The 22,458-nt window shown below is 41.4% G+C and overlaps 1 protein-coding gene across 1 annotated transcript in view; it reads right to left on the bottom strand.

Moving 5' to 3' along the window:
• Positions 1-22,458, bottom strand: part of LOC136863686 (5-hydroxytryptamine receptor-like) — a 684,082-nt gene that overhangs the window by 420,405 nt on the left and 241,219 nt on the right. The gene's annotated exons all lie outside the window — the stretch shown is intronic.

The following is a 22,458-nucleotide window of genomic DNA, read 5'->3' on the forward strand; positions in this document are numbered from 1 at the left end:
TCTGCTATATTGTACAGTTAATGAAATGTAACTTACGATAACTTACCTCTGACGTTCAAAATTATTTTCGTAACATACAAGGCGAGGTCGTGATATTAAAACTATATAATATCGATTGGGATTTGAGAGGGATTAAATGGGAAATATCCATACCGGAATTTAATGACACTTTTAAGAAACCCTTATTGGGACATACCGTCTGGTACACTAGCTCTGTTGAGACTAATCGTAATTGAATGGACGTTAAAATATAATAAGCTGAGCTAGATGGCTGTCCAGTTCAGGCAGTGCAGCTTTTATCTTGCATTCTGGAGATGGTGGGTTTGAACCCCACTGTTGGTAGCAATAAATATGGCTTTCTATTTTCATACCGGGCACATACTGCGACTGTACCTTGATTAGGGCCACGATTGATTTTTTTCCAGTCCAAAGTCTGTCCTCTCTCATTATTGCCAAAATACCTCTATGAGTCGAGGTAAATCAAAACCAGTATCGAAATAATCTGTATACGCAAGACGCAAGGCAATTATCCAGCAAACCTCATTGTACCTATTAATATGAAATATGATTTAGATGAAAGACACCTACATGTGTATGTGCCAAAACACTTTTCTTTATTTCAACTATAATTAGTATTTTTTTTTAAATTGTCACGTGCATAATGCTATTCGCTAATACAGTATATGACAAGTATGCTTTCTATCAACAAATCCGTCAGCGACTTCTACTAGGCCGATTTTCATGTTGTTAGCTTTAAATTAAAGATACATGTTTCTACATTCAGAGTAATCATGTTAAAGGCGTTTACTCTAGACTTCACTACATAGATTCAGTGGCTGTTAATCAGTTCCAGCAACTGATAACAGATGGCAATACCGTAGGTCACTCAGTGGCTGACAACGGACGTCACTACTACAGTTACATTCTAGCACGTGGTCAAAATATTAGTGAAGATATTAAACTTTACACACTGAGAGATCTCTACAATTCCTTCTTTCCCCCAGGCTTTAGAAAGCAATTGTATTATTCCCATGGCCTACTTCAGTGTTGCTGTGCGGAGAGAGTTTTCCACTGATGTTGTCTGATGTTTGTAGTTATGAGTGTAATTCCATGACCTACGTACTTATTTGGCCATGTGAAGAGACAGGATGGCATATTTAAATGTCACCTGAAGGAGAACGGAAATATAAAATCTGCCAGAATATAACAATGAGATAATATATTTCATCCAAACCTCAAGTCAGGGGTCATTCAACAACGTAAGACTTTAATCGCCGTATTAATGCTAGGGAATTATTATTATTATTATTATTATTATTATTATTATTATTATTATTATTATTATTATTATTATTATTATTATTATTATTTTGTATTCCAACGTTCATTTCATGGACCCTTAACTATTGCTTACACTGCGCCTCTTCCAGGTTCTGCAATTATATTTCTGCAATTGTACACTTTCCCTTTGCGTAGTCTCTAGTGAGATATCTAAGGTGATATAGAAAACTAATACTTACTAAATGAATTTCATAATAATAAATTGGTTGTTGTTTACTAGAGTCGCATAGGTGACAGGCTGAAAATTATTTATCATCAGACATGAATGCGAATAGACACATTTTCTTCAAGGTCTAATCTACTATGCTGATATATATTCCAGGACGTTCTGTGTAGTTTATCCAGTTCAGTTATTATTATTATTATTATTATTATTATTATTTAGAACGTTCATTTCATGGACCCTTAACTATTGCTTCCACTGCGCCTCTTCCAGGTTCTGCAATTATATTTCTGCAATTGTACACTTTCCCTTTGCGTAGTCTCTAGTGAGATATCTAAGGTGATATAGAAGACTTATATTTTCTAAATCAACTTCATAATAATAAATACTCCACCCTCGCTTGACAGTATTTCTAGAAATGTTTTAATACAGTAGGCTTGAAAGGAAGTTTCTCTTGAAGAAATTAGGATAACGAATGACTATTGTGCATTTAAAAACCCGAAAATCGCTTCACTGTTAAAAAAAAAGAAATCAACTATCACTGAGTGGCTGGGCAATGTTCTCAATTGACATTAAAGTGCCACACTTTGAGATACTTACAATTAGAATATATTTTTACAGTTTTCACAAATGAGAATACGAGCAACACTCATTGAAGTGGAATCTTCGTAAACAGGAACATTACTGGCCCTTTGGTGAAGCTTTAATTTTCTGTGCACTTTAATACTAACCACGTTCTCTCAGATAAAGTAAATGAGCCAGATATAGGCGTAGGTTGTGTATTCGATATAGTACGGACTGTCAACGTTTATGACAGCTCTTACTAATTTTGTGTTACTGTTCACCAGTATACTTAGATCCAAACCCACCGGGCGAGTTGGCCGTGCGCGTAGAGGCGTGCGGCTGTGAGCTTGCATCCGGGAGATAGTAGGTTCGAATCCCACTATCGGCAGCCCTGAAGATGGTTTTCCGTGGTTTCCCATTTTCACACCATGCAAATGCTGGGGCTGTACCTTAATTAAGGCCACGGTCGCTTCCTTCCAACTCCTAGGCCTTTCCTATCCCATCGTCGCCGTAAGACCTACGTAAAGCCCTTAGCAAAAAAAAAAAAAAAAAAGATCCAAACCCATTAGAGCTTTTCACCGCGTGGTTGTGAATTCTGATATAATTTCAACGAGAGGAATCATAATAAACAACTATTAGACCTTATCAGTTTTTGGACCTTACCTCTGTTTGGGTAGCCCAATTTCCTCGAAAGACTTATGTTTACTGTAATGTCATGTTACAGCGGCGCGCTCTCTGCTGATGAAGGTGCTGTTTACCAACGCACACGTTACTATAGGGGTCTCTTTCTTTTTAGCAAGGAGATGCACAGATAAGCAGAGACCAAGAGTCTTACTCTGCAGTTCACTCCCACCTGTGCAGTCAACACTTCAAGAAAAGTAGCCATTAAGGAAAACGTTAGCTCCTGCTGTAATAAGGCCGTGTAATACATAAAGGTCAAAAGAATTGCAGCAATAAAATGCTTTAATCCCTGCTATTTATAATGGGGTAATAATCACACACTACTACTTGCATAATTATTCTAATCCATCTTGATATACTATTCGTTCATGTAACATTTTACACTTACGAGCAAGAAAAATGTTCGAATACTCTATACCCCTGAGCAGCAACAACAACAACAACAACAACAATAACAGAAGCAGCAGCAGCAGTAGCAGCAGCAGCAGCAGCAGCAGTAGTAGTAGTAGTAGTAGTAGTAGTAGTAGTAGTAACCCTGCTGTTGCTGCTTCCATTTCGAAGAGAGTTTGACGTTGGGATTCAGATCCACTCACTTGAGGTGTCCAGGTTCTCACAGCAAGTGAACAGAATACATAATATGAAAGGAATGGCCACAGAGATCACGTTATCTGTTACAGGCCTAATCGTGGCTGTGAAAAACTGCAACAGTAATATAAGAATTCATTGTGCTGACATCCTGCCTACTACAAGAATACATTTTTTTAAAATTAGCTTTACGTCGCACCGATGCAAATAGGTTTTATGGTGACTATGAGGTAGCGGCCGTGACTTTAATTAAGGTACAGCCCCAGCATTTGCCTGGGGTACAAATCGGAAACCACGGAAAACCATCTTCAGTGTTGCCGACAGTGGGGCTTGAACTCACTATCACTCGGATGCAAGCTCACAGCTGCGCTCCCCTAGCAACACAGCCAACTCGCCCGGTAGAAGGAATTTGTTTAATTGGTTTTGTTGTTGCTGTGCTGACATTGTTGCAATAGTTTAATGTTAGGAACTCGGAATAACCTTCACCTTCGTCTCTGTATTTTCTTATTTTGTATTTTGCTTAATACATGTGATTTTTTTTACAAGTTACCTTACGTCACACTGACACAGGTAGGTCTTATGGCGACGATGGGATTGGAAAAGGCTGGGAGTGGCAAGGAAGCGGCTGTGGCGTTAATTAAGGTACGGCCTAATCATTTGCCTGGTGTGAAAATTGGAGACCACGGAAAGCCATCTCCAGGCCTGCCGATTGTGTGGTTCGAACATACTATCTCCCGAATACAAGATCATAGCTGCGCGCCCCTTACCGCACGGCTAAATCGCTCGGTAATAAATCTGTTGTAATGTGTGTAACTGCTAATAGCAGGGCCTATGATTGTTCTGGGATATTAGAAATGAAATAATTCCATTATTTTCAAGATTGATAATGAACAATTTTGGAGACTGCACAATCAGATAGTCACTGTCAGCGCCGGGATTCGAATGTCGGGTCTTCAAACGGCGCAGCAATTGAGTTATTAAGTGGTGTGAAGTAACTTCCCGATTAGGAATGTGAGTGGTCGATTTGAAATAGTGTTTTTACAAATATAGTTTAGAATCTTGTACAGAGAAAATAAAGAACACACCAAGTTTTCTTTCGAGGGTAATTCTGACAACAGCAATCATCGCTCAAGAATTGATTGACCATGATATACATGAAATATAAATTGACTTGTTTCGTTTCCGTCAGTCACCTTTACGGGTAGTTATTGAACAATTTGTTCACCACGTTTGCGAATGTCTCTCTTCTAAATAGTAATACAAGCACACCGGCAATTATACTAGTGACTATAATGCACAAGATGAAAGGAATGGCCGTAGACATTACACTCTCTATTATAATAATGGCGGTGAAGAAACGCAAGATTTTTGTAAAAATACACTATGGAGACATCCTCCCTACAACCAACAATTAGGCAGTCAGTGATGCGGCAACGGGACACGTCAAGTGTATGATGGAAAAAGTCCCTTTCGGACTTCTCTGTTGGGTGCGCTTCGTTCTTATTTTTTGTTTAAATATACTGCTCACAATTATAAACCATAGAAAAAATACTGGAAATTGAGGATAATGATCAGAATATCAGAATGAGTTAAGTCAGTTGACACTGCATATTCCTCATACGAGTGACGAATATTGGCAGGCAAAGGACTGCATTAATTTTGTCCGTAACGCGTACAGATGATACATCGCAAATACCTCAGAAGGCATAAGTTTGGACGTACTTAGGTTCTGTACTGCAATACGGAAAATCTGAAATTCCTTAGAACGATATTTCCTCAAACAAAACTGATTTCCTCACGAAGGTGCTATAAACATGCAAAGTAAGTTATGCATAAATTGGCTGAAGAAATCCCCATTCTATATTCGTAGCCTGCCATCAACAGCAATGCTTGTTTATGGCCAAGTAGGCTATGGTTATCCTAGGTAACTTCTTAGTATGCCCGTGTTGGCAGCGCCAAATCATCAGAATGGATACTCGGCAACGTCCTGGAAGACTTACTTCCTTTGTTGCTGGAAGATTTGACGTTGGTGACAAGTGGACAGGAGGGAAAGAAGTAGATTTATTGCTGAGATCACGATATTTGGCCATGGAAGTCCCTAGACCAGGGCCTCTCAAACGCCCAAACTCTCACGCGTGCAGAGCGAGGTGCATAGGCTCTGTGCACTGTGCATCGGTACGCTTCGCCTCAACTCGGCTTGACTCGGATGGTGTAGTGTGCTGAGAGCGACGAAGCGTTTGGTGGTAGACGACGTGTTTATCAGTGAAATAGACAAGCGCACGACAACAACATAATAATGGAGCAACCTGTTTCGAAGAAAGCAAAGACTTCCGAAAGTCCATTTCAATCGAACTGGGAACTTTCGTATTTTTTTGTTTGTTTGTCGTGACGATAACGCCAAATGCTTAATCTGTGGGACGATAATTACGTGCGTAAGAAAATCATCTATTGAAAGACACTACAACAGACTACATTCGGAAAATTATTGTGAAATCATAGGAGACGTCAGAGAGAAAGAATTAAGGAAGTTGAAACAGCTTGAAGAAGAGCATTCTATATCCACAAATGAGTTTTGTTCCAGTACTGTAGCATTTTCATTTTGGTTACGGGTTCTGCATTTTAAAAAAATTATGTTTACATTCCTCTCAAACATGTATGTGTATTTCTAATTCACTTTTTTAATTTTTTTAATAACACTGGTAACCTTGTCCCATACAACTGTGCGTCTCCGCTCACCACACGTAAACATTTCGCAGTGGGGGAGAAACAGCAGTGAAGGTGAGGAACGCGGAGACAGGCCGAACGGGGAGACAGGTGTAGGGAGAGAGGAGTGGGGGGTCTGCACTCTGGTCAACCAAGCGAAGTCGTCTTTTGCACCGTGCACAGTGCATGCACCACGCGCATGCACCCTGAGAGGCCCTGCCCTAGACTTACGCGCATGTGATTTCTTTCCGTTTGGGTATGTTAAGAATTGATTGACCATGACATACATGAAATATAAATCGACTTGTTCCGTTTCCGTCAGTCACCTTTACGGGTAGTTATTGAACAATTTGTTCACCACGTTCGCGAATGTCTTTCTTCTAAATAGTAATACAAGTACACAAGTGACTATAATGCACAAGATGAAAGGAATGGCTGTAGATATTACACTCTCTATTTTAATAATAATATGTTAGTGATTTCTTATATTACATCTATATTATATCGACTATAAAATAATGGCGGAGACAGTCACAGGAATATAAACATTGAGAAGTTATTATGACACTGAGTTATCATGGCGCATAGGAAATTTCTATTTAATTTTGTTCGGTTCTCTTTATTTACATTTTTCTCTTGTGACATGCTTTTTCTGTCCTGATGTCACTCATCTGTTAGTGATTTCTTATATTACATCTATATTATATCGACAATAAAATAATGGCGGAGACAGTCACAGGAAGATAAACATTGAGATGTTACGTGCGAGTTAATACTCCATAAATATCGACAGCCTTCACGGAGACGTAAGGGTACATGAAGCGGGATGTAGCTTTAAACTTTTGCTCTGTTTGATCTGAAACAGTTCTTCGTTAAACCACTTTAAACAAACACGCGGGGCTATATGATTTACTGTAAGTCTTGTAGTTATTAGCAATCTTATATACTGTTTTACGTGATACCTAAGCCACAGAGTCCTGACTGCTCTTTAAAGAAATCATTGTTCGAACATCTAACCACGGCCGCATTGGCGAGAAGTTATTATTACATTGAGTTATCACGGCGCATAGGAAATTTCTATTTAATTTTATTCGGTTCTGTTTATTTACATTTTTCTCTTGTGACATGCATTTTCTGTTCTGCTGCCACTCATTTGTTAGTGATTTCTTATATTACATCTACACTAACTGACAGAGCAAATGCAACACCAAGAAGGAGTGGTCAGAACTTTATGCCAATTGCAGGGTAGACTGACGTCACTGAGGTATGCTCATGATGTGAAATGCGCCGCTGTGCTGCGCACGTAGCGAACGATAAATGGGACACGGCGTTGGCGAATGGCCCACTTCGTACCGTGATTTCTCAGCCGACAGTCATTGTAGAACGTGTTGTCGTGTGCCACAGGACACGTGTATAGCTAAGAATGCCAGGCCGCCGTCAACGGAGGCATTTCCAGCAGACAGACGACTTTACGAGGGGTATGGTGATCGGGCTGAGAAGGGCAGGTTGGTCGCTTCGTCAAATCGCAGCCGATACCCATAGGCCTGTGGCGAAGATGGTTGGCGCAGGGACATGTGGCACGTGTGAGGGGTCCAGGCGCAGCCCGAGTGACGTCAGCACGCGAGGATCGGCGCATCCGCCGCCAAGCGGTGGCAGCCCCGCACGCCACGTCAACCGCCATTCTTCAGCATGTGCAAGACACCCTGGCTGTTCCAATATCGACCAGAACAATTTCCCGTCGATTGGTTGAAGGAGGCCTGCACTCCCGGCGTCCGCTCAGAAGACTACCATTGACTCCACAGCATAGACGTGCACGCCTGGCATGGTGCCGGGCTAGAGCGACTTGGATGAGGGAATGGCGGAACGTCGTGTTCTCCGATGAGTCACGCTTCTGTTCTGTCAGTGATAGTCACCGCAGACGAGTGTGGCGTCGGCGTGGAGAAAGGTCAAATCCGGCAGTAACTGTGGAGCGCCCTACCACTAGACAAAGCGGCATCATGGTTTGGGGCGCTATTGCGTATGATTCCACGTCACCCTCTAGTGCGTATTCAAGGCACGTTAAATGCCCACCGCTACGTGCAGCATGTGCTGCGGCCGGTGGCACTTCCGTACCTTCAGGGGCTGCCCAATGCTCTGTTTCAGCAGGATAATGCCCGCCCACACACTGCTCGCATCTCCCAACAGGCTCTACGAGGTGTACAGATGCTTCCGTGGCCAGCGTACTCTCCGGATCTCTCACCAATCGAACACGTGTGGGATCTCATTGGACGCCGTTTGCAAACTCTGCCCCAGCCTCGTACGGACGACCAACTGCGGCAAATGGTTGACAGAGAATGGAGAACCATCCCTCAGGACACCATCCGCACTCTTATTGACTCTGTACCTCGACGTGTTTCTGCGTGCATCGCCGCTCGCGGTGGTCCTACATCCTACTGAGCCGATGCCGTGCGCATTGTGTAACCTGCATATCGGTTTGAAATAAACATCAATTATTCATCCGTGCCGTCTCTGTTTTTTCCCCAACTTTCATCCCTTTCGAACCACTCCTCCTTGGTGTTGCATTGTCACTGTCAGTCAGTGTATATTATATCGACTATAAAATAAGAGTTTTGTTTGTACATTGCTCAGAATAAAAAAAATAAACGGTATTTCCGTATCGGTTGTCTTCACAGTAAGAATGAAATGCATCTTTTAAATTTTCGCCATCTCTGTCTGTCTCTTTTTCTGTGTGTGTGTGTGTGTCTGTCTGAAATGGCTGAACAGAACTGAAGGAGGAGTAAGTCACTACAGTACACTTTAGGCTGAGTGAAATGGTAGTTTAGTGCAAGGCCTAAACTTTGATTCTCTTTAAATATCTGTTATTAGTGATTTTATAGATAAATACTAGATAACAAATGCTATATAGAATAGTATTTCCGATAATTTAAGTCCCACACAGTTTTACGGTACCGAATAATATAACATAGATACTCACGAATTTAGATTTTGGTTGCTTAGTTCATATGAACGCCGAGCATCGCTAACATGGATATAATGTTCAATCATGTTAACTGGGGATTGTGGAGGTTTTTATTGTGATTATCTTAAGGTGACGAATCGCGTTGTCATCAGCCCATATCAAGGAAAAAACTGAGAAGATGATTGTCAAAATGCGGAAAAAATCGTGAAGGAACGATCACTTGAAGGATAAGACAAGAGGAGGTCATGAAAGGAAGAAGAGGCTACATTGGATTCCCTAATATCACAGTGAGAAGAAAACTAAATGTGAAGGTCTATAGTATCGAAAGCCCAATGGTTTTTCTGCTCTGCTGCCACTCATCTCGAATAGATAGAATTAAAGCAGCGTACCGAGTCCTGAATACTGGCTGGAAGTATGTGGGGAATTAGATAACACTTTTTTAGCATGCCATTCCTCTGGTAACTACTGATACGTGGCACACTGGTTCAGCATAGTGTTCCAGCTATTCGATTCCTGTTCTGAGGCATTGAAAGGAATGCATATTTTGTGACTTAACAGAAAATGGCAGAGCAATGTTCTCGGCTGTCTGTGGCCGGGTCATTCCACTTCTGGAACTGAGCATTTTTAGAACTCCAGCGTAGTAGTGATAGCGAAAAGTGAGGAACTGTGCAATTTTTCATTTGATCAAGGATGTGAACTATAAGCTACCCAAAACATTTCACCAGGAGAGGGTGCTTCAGAAGAGATCTAAACCATTAAACTCGGTATATCCTCCTTTCGGTTGAATTTTCCCAAAAAATATCACCAGCAGAATGTGATTCTCTAACGGTTCATTTTACACAAAAAAAGCTCATGGCAAATTTGTGTTCGATACCCTTTTCCGGTACATCGTATAACAAGGGGAATGCCATTGGTAGTCATGTGAAAGTTAAAGAGCCGGTAAATAATTCTAAATACTGTAAAGAGAGCTGCTATGGGGATCGTTCCGACAACGTCTTAGAGACTTTGTACACCTCTAAGTAGTTTTTGAATATTATCCCGATACATGGCTTCTTTTATATCGGACGGAACAGATAAAAATCAAGAAGAGCAATATTGCACACGAAGGAAATGAAACTGTTAAGCGCCACAGAGAACAAGGAAACGATGACGTCTTGACAAGTTACTGCCTCAGAACCTGGGGTACAATGTGTGGGGTCTGCTAAGTGATTGTCCCGTCATTGACGGGTAGTACAGCAATTATCATTATTATCATTACTGGGTGATATTTGAAAAAGTTATTTAGGGATTTCTGCAGGTACTTGAAAACGTCTGAAACTCATAGTGTACAGCCAGAAAACTTACCGAATCTTCGGGTTAGCAGTCAATTTTTGATTGTGAGCAGTTGGGCTCCAATAATTGACTGTTTTTGAGCTGATGGCTCATCAGCTAACTGGGAAGCATATTAATATATACCGGAAATTCTTAAGATGTGAATCTGCTGGAAGATTTTGGATGGAATTTCTTGAGGAGTTTCCCGGTACGCGAGTTCCAAAACGCGAAGAAATGCGAAAAAGAGTAAATTAACTTAAATTTGTGAGTTCAGTGTTAAATCATAACAATGTTAGACATTAACAGTGTTAAGAAATCTAAAGTTTCTGGATGTCTAAGAACGACTGGTATATTCCTCCAAAAACTCCTGAAGAAACAATGTACTACAAAGTAATGTTTCGAATGGAAAGAGGCCATGAAAAAAGTAATGGAAATTAAAAGTTTAGGCCGAAAAGATCTTGCTGCTGAAATACACTGTTGGAATATCTTATATTCAGTCGGTGAACAGTATTTAAAGATATTTACCGTTTAATCTCTAGTATGTGTATGGTATCTAGCTGTGTGGACGAGAACATTACCTAACAATATGCAGAGGGACTAAGGAGATGTACTGTTCGGTGATATGGGGTTCGAATATCAGCAGTCTCAGTGACTAATCTGAGTATCACTTTTGCTCCAGGTTTATCCCCGATCTACTCATATGTACTCGTAAACTACTGCATTTAATGTTTCGAGGCATCCACCCGAATTGTTGGCCTCAAATAATTATTATTACACACGTCACTCTCAGTTCTATAACTGAGAAGTGTCTGTTCAAAAGGTGCTTCAAAATTCATCTTAGTATTACCTCCACGTGCATTGCAGTAGTTGAATATTGTCGATTACCATGAGCAATCCAGACCAGAAAGATGTAATTCAATAAATTTAGAACCATACCCGATCATGGGCACATCCCGCGTGTCTTTCATTATACGTTTCCTTGCGTTTCTCCACAACTTTCATAGGGTGGAAATAGCGCCCTTTGAACAGACACTCCTCAAGTATACAAGCTGACAAATAGATTCTATTCTCATTAAGTTACATGAGCCTCCTTGATTGAGAGACTTGACGTTTAAATTTTGTCCTAGTAGAAGCAATGAGAACTTTGTATATCAAGGGAAGTAAGCCCTATAGGCAACCAACGTGTGTTAACTGTGTTCTTCTTCCATGTGACATTAATGACATTAATTAATTGCTCTTGGAGGAAAGTAACATAGTACTTACACTGCGATAAGAGCTTGTCAGTTGTAGACACTATGTTATTGTCTTTGTACTTCAATTCATCATCCACGATCTGTAATTTTGCTACATGTGTCTGACTTTGTACTTGGAAAGTATGCCGGTGAGCTTTCTCCTGCGTCTCCAAACAGAAAGTTCCTTCTTGTAAGTACGGAAACTAGGTTAACGACTAAAGTACGACTAAAGTACTTTACAGAAATTTACTATTGCCTGGCTCACTTCGAACACCGTGCTCGCACTAAACCTCTTTAGTCTTCCTGTGACTACAGCGAAATAAGCGAGAAGAAAGTTACTCTCAATCTCTTTTAAGAAAAATTGAATGACAAGAGTTATAGGCTGTTTTATGCAGCATATTACACGGCTGTGTGGTTGACGAGTAGCAAGAACTTTGGTCATATTTTCTGTTTCCCTTTCACGCTGTCAGATAGTGAAATAAATAAAAGGCATTACACTGTAATAAAAAGAAAGTGTAGCTATAACGAAGTTGAAAGCAGTGCAAGAAGGGTGATTATAAAGTATGCTGGCTAGCGCATTGGATTCATTTCAACTACTAATTAAAAATGTAGAATTTATAATGTTATATACCTCTTCGTCACTCATAGAAAGCTGTGATAATGGCGATGCAAGTTTGATTAGCTAATAAGGTCAGATATTCAAAGCTGAGGTCAGGCATGAATCCTTCGTAATTGGGCCTGCATGAATGTATTAAAAACAACGTTATGTCTTTATTCATTATCAAAATAGCTTATATATACAGGGTGAAGCGAAATTCGCGCACTCGAGCGTCGCAGCGCGACTCCTCACATGCCAGAAAAAAAAAATATCTGTCACAAAAGTTCGTCCTGCGAGTACATCCGGCAGAAAAAGGGCGTTGCAGAGTGGCAATCTGACAACACTGTAACCACATGTATGGTAACTACCTTTGTCAGCACATGTTAGTCGTGCTGTACAGTTGGTGCAGTGGGTAGAGTTTTGTGTTAGCATACAGGAGGTCGAGGGGTTACAGTGTTGCCAGATTGCCACTCTTCAACGTCCTTTTTATGCAAGATATACTCGCAAGACGAAATTTTATGACAAACATTTTTTTATTGCTGGCATGTGAGGAGTCGCGCTGCGACGCCCGAATGCGCGCATTACGCTTCACCCTGTATATGGGTATATATCGGAACGTTCTATATGCTACCGTACTATTCGAAGACACATGACATACACACAATTTTAAGTTGGCATTTAGCTGCATCTCATCGAAATATAGTCGAAATTGTTAGGAACAGTGTGTTTTCCTTAGTGTTGGATAAGTAAGAGGGATGCTCTTATTGTTGAAAAGGTAAGAAAGCCCTGCGCATAGGTATAAATATATATGAGAAGTATATGTAGGCAGCGTGTTGAGGACTTAACTACTCGGTGGGAATTCACGGAATTTACGTGCAATGATGGTTATGCCTTGTCTTTTGTGGGATGTCATTGGTGTACTTTACTGTGAACTTCTGTTATAAAATCTGATGGTCAGTTTTGATATGAATTGTAGCTAATAGGAAAAATACATCGCACAGACGCCAGATCTTGCGAAAACAAATTATGCTTGGTTCCACAAAGTTTTGCTTCACGTATCTTTGACTACCTAGATATTGTGTCATTCGAATATAATATTAGGTGTGCTAAAAATTCAAGAAAAAGAAAATAATTTGGTAAATTGAGAGCTATTAGAAAGCAATAATATGGTTTCCTCGTTTCCTAGCCAGTCCATATCCATGTGGAAGAAATTTTAAAATTGACAGGAGAATGGAAGAAAACTTTAATAAAACCCGAGAACATCTTGAATTAATCTTATTTATAGACCGAAAAATTAATTTTTAAATTCAATCTAAGGAAGATATCGGAATATTATTGATAATCATATAGTTTAAATTTAAATTTTAAATTGTTTGCAGGAAAAATATAAAGAAATACATTTTACAATTATAGAGATACAATCAAAGGTCTACTTCGTGGATATTTCCATCCTCTCTTGTTCTGAGCGGAATAACGTCCAAAAGACTTACCAGTGTTCACTAACACCGTGTAGTGTTTAACTACTTATCTGATCATCTTATTCAATTATATGATAAGGTATCGAGAAAACGGAGTATAGTCAGTTCATTTTCTACCCAAATGACTGATTGATACAGGTCTGCATATCATAAACTACTTTTTTTTTGCTAGTTGCTTTACGTCGCACCGACACAGATAGGTCTTATGGCGACGATGGGACAGAGAAGGCCTAGGAGTGGGAAATAAGCGGCCGTGGCCTTAATTAAGGTACAGCCCCAGTATTTGCCTGGTGTGAAAATGGGAAACCACGGAAAACCATTTTCAGGGCTGCCGACAGTGGGGTTCGAGCCTACTATCTCCCGAATACTGGATACTGGCCGCACTTAAGCGACTGCAGCTATCGAGCTCGGTGACCATAAACTACTGGGACTGGGCAATGTATCGCTAAGTTGCGTAAGAGAATGTCATTTTTTCCATACGGGAAGAGAGCTTTCCACTGATGTAACGGTAACAAATTTGAGCTCCCTAGTAATCACTGCTTTCCACCGATTTATATTCCTAAATATTTAATGTTATTGAGCCAATGAAGCTCTGGAGTTCCTTCGATTGAATCTCGTTCCATGCTTCTTGAATTGTTTTGTGTATTCTCTTGAATATTAAAAGTTAATGTTTGAGGAGAATCTTCACCCGTCGTCGTATAATACCCCACTATTGTTCAACAATATGTGTCCTTAACAATAAACTGTAGAGCTGTAATATTTTAGAGAAATTTCGTTGGGATTTGTGCTACTTTCTATCTATCTTAATCTGTTTACACTCCAGGGTTAGCGTTTCCCACTCAGCGAGAGATCCCACCTCTACCGCCCCAAGGGCAGTGTCCTGGAGCTTCAGGCTTTGGGTCGGGGATACAACTGGGGAGTATGACCAGTACCTCGCCCAGGCGGCCTCACCTGCTATGCTGAACAGGGGCCTTGCGGAGGGATGGGAAGATTGGATGGAGCAGGCAAGGAAGAGGGAAGGAAGCGGCCGTGGCCTTAAGTGAGGTACCATCCCGGCATTTGCCTGGAGGAGAAGTGGGAAACCACGGAAAACCACTTCCAGGATGGCTGAGGTGAGAATCGAACCCACCTCTACTCAGTTGACCTCCAGAGGCTGAGTGAACCCCGTTCCAGCCCTCGTACCACTTTTCAAATTTCGTGGCAGAGCCGGGAATCGAATCCGGACCTCCCGGGGTGGCAGCTAATCACACTAACCACTACACCACAGAGGCGGACATTTGTGCTATACCATAGTGAAATCAACTTATTTAAAATATCATTATCAAGGACACTTGAGACACAACTTAGTAATTGATCACCATACTGACACTGTTGAGCACACAAAGTGGTCTCAGTAATTACCAGTTCAAATCTCATAATATTACCAACAGCAGCATGTGCTCTATCTGCTTAAAATATCATCAGGACGGACACGTGACGGACAGCCAGAGCCAGCGTCTGGATTGTTTAACTTTTTGACGTACTGTCGAAAATTCGAGGTGACGCTAGCCATCACCAATTGAGACTTCATAATATTACAAATAGTTCTTTATATTGAAAAGATTAGTCCCATTTGGACACCCTCTTTCTCACGAACACTGTCGATCCACTATCGTACTCGAATGCGCTACAACGTACCCCTCGATTATAATTCAGATGGCAGAGTTGGGAGGTTTGTAACCCAATCTGTGAAAATGTTATGAGTCTATCAAGTTAACAGTTATCCTCAGATTGTTTCTTCTTCACTACAGTGAAATGTTCAGAAAATTTTGCCCCATTTACCCAGGTAAATATCTCAAGCGTATGTTACAATACAGGCTTACTGAACATGTTTGTTGAGGCATTTGTTCTGCCCAACACTGCGACGTTGAAGTTCTTGATAGAAAAAAATTGATATTTACAGAAATATGATTACTAGTTCGCAGTAGTGCTACGAAAGGTAGTACAGTAGCTACAACTTGGCTAGGTACTGTTCAAAAGCTCCTTACTCTCGATCATATGATGAATCGATCTCTCTCTCTCTATCTCGTAAATCCTCTTGTACTGACACGTATGGCAACGTCCTTCAGGGAAAACATGCACTGGCACAAATGTGTGACACGAATCCCTTCAAACCGCCACCGCTGTTAATCTCATACAATCATCTGTCTTACCTATGGCACAAGTATTTGTAATTATTACACACCATCAACTATGTCTGCCTACAGTCAGAATACCAGCAGTTATTTACCTGCTACCAATTGCAGGAGATTTGCATTTCACAGAATACTTCTTCATTACCTGCATATAAATAATACGTTGTTGGGCCGATGACCTAGATGTTGGGCCCCTTTAAACAACAAGCAAGCAGGCATCAATAATTGAGTACATTGAAAGTAAAAGCAAATATATTATTGGGGAATGAAAACAGAATTGAATTTTAGTGGAATAAATAGCAGGTAGTATTGAAAGGTAACTTAAGAGATGTATAAGAGAGTCTGCATAAGGAGTTTCAGGTATTACTCTTGCCAACTATATCGGACGTTCGTAATTTCTTCTAACAGTTTTCGTGACTGTCGTTGGTTTCAGATAGTAAATGGAAGAAAAGAACCTTACTATTTGAACTAACGGACTGGAAACTATAGAGATGCACGGGTATCAAAACAACTTCAACGTGTTCACGTAACTCCACCATGATGTTGTGAATCTTCTTATAAATACAACATCTCGTGACGGGTGGTCTTAAGGCTGTTGCCACTAATCGGTTCAATAAACACGACTAAATATGTCTGGGCAAAGGCGTTAAAAGAAAGGATTATAAGCTGAAATTCATACGTTGAAAAGATGACACTTGATGATGTTTGTTGTTTTAAGGGGCCTAACATTGAAGGTCATTGGCCCTACGTTGAAAAGGACGGCCTTGGCAGCTGAGAGATGCTTGTACGATGAGGATCATGGCATAGTTATTTATTGAGAAATGTCTGTATAGATGTGAGGCGGAAGTAGTTTCAGAGTTCAAAAGTCTAGAATGCTTACTTGTAACGTATGTAGTTATTATAGCCTAGTTTCAATTACAACAGACCTTCTATTATCGTATATATCGTATATATTACCTGGCTCTATGAACTCGTTTATGCCTGACTACTATAGTTTTCGTCAGACCCTCAGGTGGTATGAAAGTCCTACTATAGAAGAATTCTATCTTCTAGAAATCAGTAGGGCCATGTAGACAACGAAGTAATTGTTGTGGATGAATGTAGAACATTCGTAGTTATGATTCATCAAAAGGAACTAAACAATTGGATGCGATATGGAGGGTCTGGAAGACGGGGTTTAGAAATAAGTTATAGAAATACTTCAAATAGACTGTCAGCTTATTAGGCCGAGTCGAGTACATACGGTGCATGTTAAAAGAGATGATGACTGCAGAATAAAATTGACCAATCGGACACTTGTGAGAACCGAACCCATAGACTTCAGATCTTGGATCTGGCGCTCTACCATCAAGCTACGGTGGCTTTGTAACTTCTGTTTTGTTGGCTTCGGAGCTACAGGTAGAATGCACCAGTCGCCCACTGTGGGCCATTACAACTGGATACATTAGCGCATTGTAATTCAGTTTGCTATTTGCTAAATTTTTCTAGATATATTCACCCCCGCGGATGAGGAATGTACACCAAGACACAATGATCGTCTTGCACATGCACCATTTCTTTGTTTGTCCATTTTGGTAATGTGATATATGCCAGGGGATCACAATGATTATCTGGCTCCAGGAATATTGTTGCTCGCTTAGCACCATTCAGGGGACACGTGCAGGGTAATTATTTAAGGTTATACCTGCGGACGTGAGCAACAGCCATCCTCAAGGAATATATACCCGGATGGACACAACAGAGTGAGGACCTATACAAGACATTTTGTGATACCAATGAAAGAGAAATAGCTGATGAACTACTCCACAATATTGACGCTGCTCGACGTGCTGAATGAACTGAGACAGTTGAGTTTTTAGATTTCCGCATTTCTAGTAAAAAAGCCTGGTCGTTGTTAAGAAAATTAGGTGGTAGCAATCCACCTCCTCGTACAAATGAGAAAGTTACCCCTATTCAAGTAGCAAATCATTTTGTCTCTACATCAAGAGCTCCTCACATCCAAGCTCACACTATCAAAGTCGGAAAGGAATCGACATCACTTAAATTATCCTGTGAACAAGATACAGATTTCTCCAGACCAATTGGCAGTGAGGAAATAACTACAGCTCTGAATAAATGAAAATAGGGAAGGTATCTGGATTTTATGGCATTCATTCCGAATTCCCTGTGCATAGTGGAGAGTGTGTGAATAAATGGCTCGCAGCTTTCTTCACAGATATTCTACAAACTGGTAACATCCCATACGATATGAAAAGAGCAAAAATTTTAGCCCTCCTAAAACCAGGCAAGCCAAAACGATCAAGCACAAAGCTACAGACGCATTGCCTTGCTCTTGGAAGACTGTTGTATAATAGAATTAGTCACACGATCTTCTGAATAATGAAATAAGTCACACGATCTTGCAGTAGATATCTGCTGAACAGGCAGTTTTCAGTCCGAATCGTAGCTGTGGGTACCAGGTCCTTTCACTGACAACCTTCATCGAAGCCAGTTTCCAGAAGCAACAGAAGACCTCAGTTGTATTAATTGACCTAACTGTAGCTTACGACACAGTGTGGAGGCATGGAGTAATATATAAATTACTACGAGCAGTGCCCTGTCTGAAGACTGGAAATATAGTGAACTCCGTGCTGAGCAAGAGAAGCTTTCAAGTTGTAATGGACAATAAGATAAGTCCACCAAAGGAACTAAACAACGGGTTATCACAGGGATCTGTCTTAGCTCCTCTCCTGTTTAGCCTGTATATAGCTGATATGCCTGAAACTACATCTAGGAAGTTTGGGTATGCAAACAACTGGGCTCTATCTGTAAGTCATAAGATCTGGATATTACTGAATCCATCCTCATCAGAGTCTTATCTCTCATTGGCATATAATTTCGCAAAGGGAGGCTACGCACAAATGCAGCTAAGATGGAAGTAACTACTTTCCACCTCAACAAGAGACTGGCACTCGAGGAACTTCAGATCCAGTTTTGAGGAAAGAGTGCTACAACATATAAAAACCCTAAATTTCTTGGGGCCATTCTGGACAGAACACTTAGTTTCAAACATCACTTATCAGGAACAGCTGCCAAGATCAGAACTAGGAATAATATCTTACAGAAACTATGTAGGACCACGTGGGGCTCATCAGTTATAACACTGAGAATCTCTCCTCTTGGGTTGGTGTACTCTGTAGCAGAATACTGTGCCGCAGTCTGGATCAACAGCGCTTACACGAGGCTTGTTGACGTTCAACTTAACCAGACCATGCGCATTACAACAGGCACTTTAAGGAACACGCCTACATTCTGGCTGCCCATCCTGAGCCATAGTGAGCCTCCATACCTGCGACGAGAATGTGCACTTGTGCGAGAACTCACGAACATACCTGCTAGTCCTGAGTTTCCTATTCATGCAGACATTCCTGCCATCAACACAAAGAGACTCCGTTCCCGTCATCCTCCGCTACAAACTAGCCAACTCAGCTACTACAAACATAATATAAGAGATCGATGGACAAAAATGTGGCAAACCAGCGCTACCTAGGAAGAACTGAAGATGCCCTGTATCACAACCAGGCCACCAGGTTTTGATAAACGAAGGAAGATTCGGGCCGCTCTGAACAGAATAAGAACTAATTGTGGAAGATGCGCCGATTCCCTAAATGGGGAATGACATCCTCCCCACGCTGTGACTGTGGTGCTGAACGGCAAACGGTTCAGCACATTGTCCAAGTGTGCCGATTACGAGCATTCCATGGCGACCCGCAGGAGTTCCTCTTTGCGACTGATAAGGCTGCTGAATACATCACAGTTCTAGATGTATGTTTGTGACTCAGTGTATAGATTAATATGTAAATATGTATATAGACACTTTGTATATAGACCATAAATTTTTGTGCAATGTGTTTCCAAATCTAAATCAATAAAAATGCATATGCACCATCACTTTCGAAATGGAGTACCAGACATTTCAAAGGCCAGTTACAGTGGACCTGTAACTAGTGCATTGAGATAACAATGACAGATGAATAACAAAGAAGGCTGTCATCCAAATGGATTCTTCACGGTAATTTAAATTACTGTTCTGTACGGAAAGCAAATGAAGTGTACAACTTTTCAGAATAACACGTAATTGGAATAGAATAACTCATGCTCATCCTATTGGAAAATGGGAAATACATGTAAAGAAACAATTTGAAACAAACGTTACTCTTAATTTCAGTAAATCAAACCCATGGTTTACATGAACTCAAACTTCAAATTTTCCATAAATGAAATATATATGTGACTCAGTTTATAGATTAATATGTATATGTGTGTATAGATTCTATGTATGTAGACCATACTTTATATACACTGACTGACAGAGCAAATGCAACACCAAGAAGGAGTGGTTCGAAAGGGATGAAAGTTGGGGAAAAAACAGAGACGGCACGGATGAATAATTGATGTTTATTTCAAACCGATATGCAGGTTACACAATGCGCACGGCATCGACTCAGTAGGATGTAGGACCACCGCGAGCGGCGATGCACGCAGAAACACGTCGAGGTACAGAGTCAATAAGAGTGCGGATGGTGTCCTGAGGGATGGTTCTCCATTCTTTGTCAACCATTTGCCACAGTTGGTCGTCCGTACGAGGCTGGGGCAGAGTTTGCAAACGGCGTCCAATGAGATCCCACACGTGTTCGATTGGTGAGAGATCCGGAGAGTACGCTGGCCACGGAAGCATCTGTACACCTCGTAGAGCCTGTTGGGAGATGCGAGCAGTGTGTGGGCGGGCATTATCCTGCTGAAACAGAGCATTGGGCAGCCCCTGAAGGTACGGGAGTGCCACCGGCCGCAGCACATACTGCACGTAGCGGTGGGCATTTAACGTGCCTTGAATACGCACTAGAGGTGAAGTGGAATCATACGCAATATTGCCCCAAACCATGATGCCGCGTTGTCTAGCGGTAGGGCGCTCCACAGTTACTGCCGGATTTGACCTTTCTCCACGCCGACGCCACACTCGTCTGCGGTGACTATCACTGACAGAACAGAAGCGTGACTCATCGGAGAACACGACGTTCCGCCATTCCCTCATCCAAGTCGCTCTAGCCCGGCACCATGCCAGGCGTGCACGTCTATGCTGTGGAGTCAATGGTAGTCTTCTGAGCGGACGCCGGGAGTGCAGGCCTCCTTAAACCAACCGACGGGAAATTGTTCTGGTCGATATTGGAACAGCCAGGGTGTCTTGCACATGCTGAAGAATGGCGGTTGACGTGGCGTGCGGGGCTGCCACCGCTTGGCGGCGGATGCGCCGATCCTCGCGTGCTGACGTCACTCGGGCTGCGCCTGGACCCCTCGCACGTGCCACATGTCCCTGCGCCAACCATCTTCGCCACAGGCGCTGCACCGTGGACACATCCCTATGGGTATCGGCTGCGATTTGACGAAGCGACCAACCTGCCCTTCTCAGCCCGATCACCATACCCCTCGTAAAGTCGTCTGTCTGCTGGAAATGCCTCCGTTGACGGCGGCCTGGCATTCTTAGCTATACACGTGTCCTGTGGCACACGACAACACGTTCTACAATGACTGTCGGCTGAGAAATCCCGGTACGAAGTGGGCCATTCGCCAACGCCGTGTCCCATTTATTGTTCGCTACGTGCGCAGCACAGCGGCGCATTTCACATCATGAGCATACCTCAGTGACGTCGGTCTACCCTGCAATTGGCATAAAGTTCTGACCACTCCTTCTTGGTGTTGCATTTGCTCTGTCAGTCAGTGTATATACATTTACAAATAATCTTGTTCTGAAACAAGGCTGTAATTGTAAACAGTGAGCTTGACTCAAGTCAAATTTTTCCTCCAAATAAAATCGATTTGTTTAAAGAACACACATTGGTAGATTTTTACTATGCAAGATACGAGGACGTAAACGGCTACCATGTACTCTGCACTCCTATATGGCAATGCCAGCTGTTTTCGATGAACGTCATTGAACCAGAAATTAAATTATTTTGCCACTGAAAGCTCATATCTCATAGACTATTCAATGCAGCATTCACATTTGGCTGTTCACTTCACCGTTAGTGGCTGGAACTTCACGTAAAAACGGTATTTAAACTACCTTACCGACTGTGACGAGACTACGGGTAGTTTAAAAGTGGTTTCCTACTACTTCTACTCTAAGTATAATAGTTCAGCATCAAGCGGTATTGCATTATACATTTGTTAAGGCTTAATAAACAGCAAATCAGTTGGAAAGTTGGAGGGAAACGTGACTCACCTAATGAACATTAGTTAACTTAAGAATGATCTACACAGCCTAAATATAATGTATTTCTCTGAGAGATAGAAAATGACAAGCATGGAGCGAATCTTTTGTTGTTGAATCTAAGCATAAAGATTATAGCATCTAATACGTACACATGTGGCGGTATTCACGTTGCTAAATGAAGTCAATGAATGGAAATATTATCTTGTGTTCGTAATAATTTAAATACTCATACTTTTATAGCCGTTTATCAATGAACTCCTCCTAATGCTACTCTTGTTTTCCATTTACTTTCTAATTTTCGATTAAAGAACCTTTCTTCCCACGTAAGTTGACAATTATCACGCTTACTTTTCTAAACCGGTGGGCAATCTGGACATTAATTTACCAGGCGAGTAATGTATGAATTTGTTAAATAAAGC

Source organism: Anabrus simplex, chromosome 2, assembly GCF_040414725.1.
Source record: "Anabrus simplex isolate iqAnaSimp1 chromosome 2, ASM4041472v1, whole genome shotgun sequence".
Lineage (NCBI taxonomy): Eukaryota > Metazoa > Arthropoda > Insecta > Orthoptera > Tettigoniidae > Anabrus > Anabrus simplex.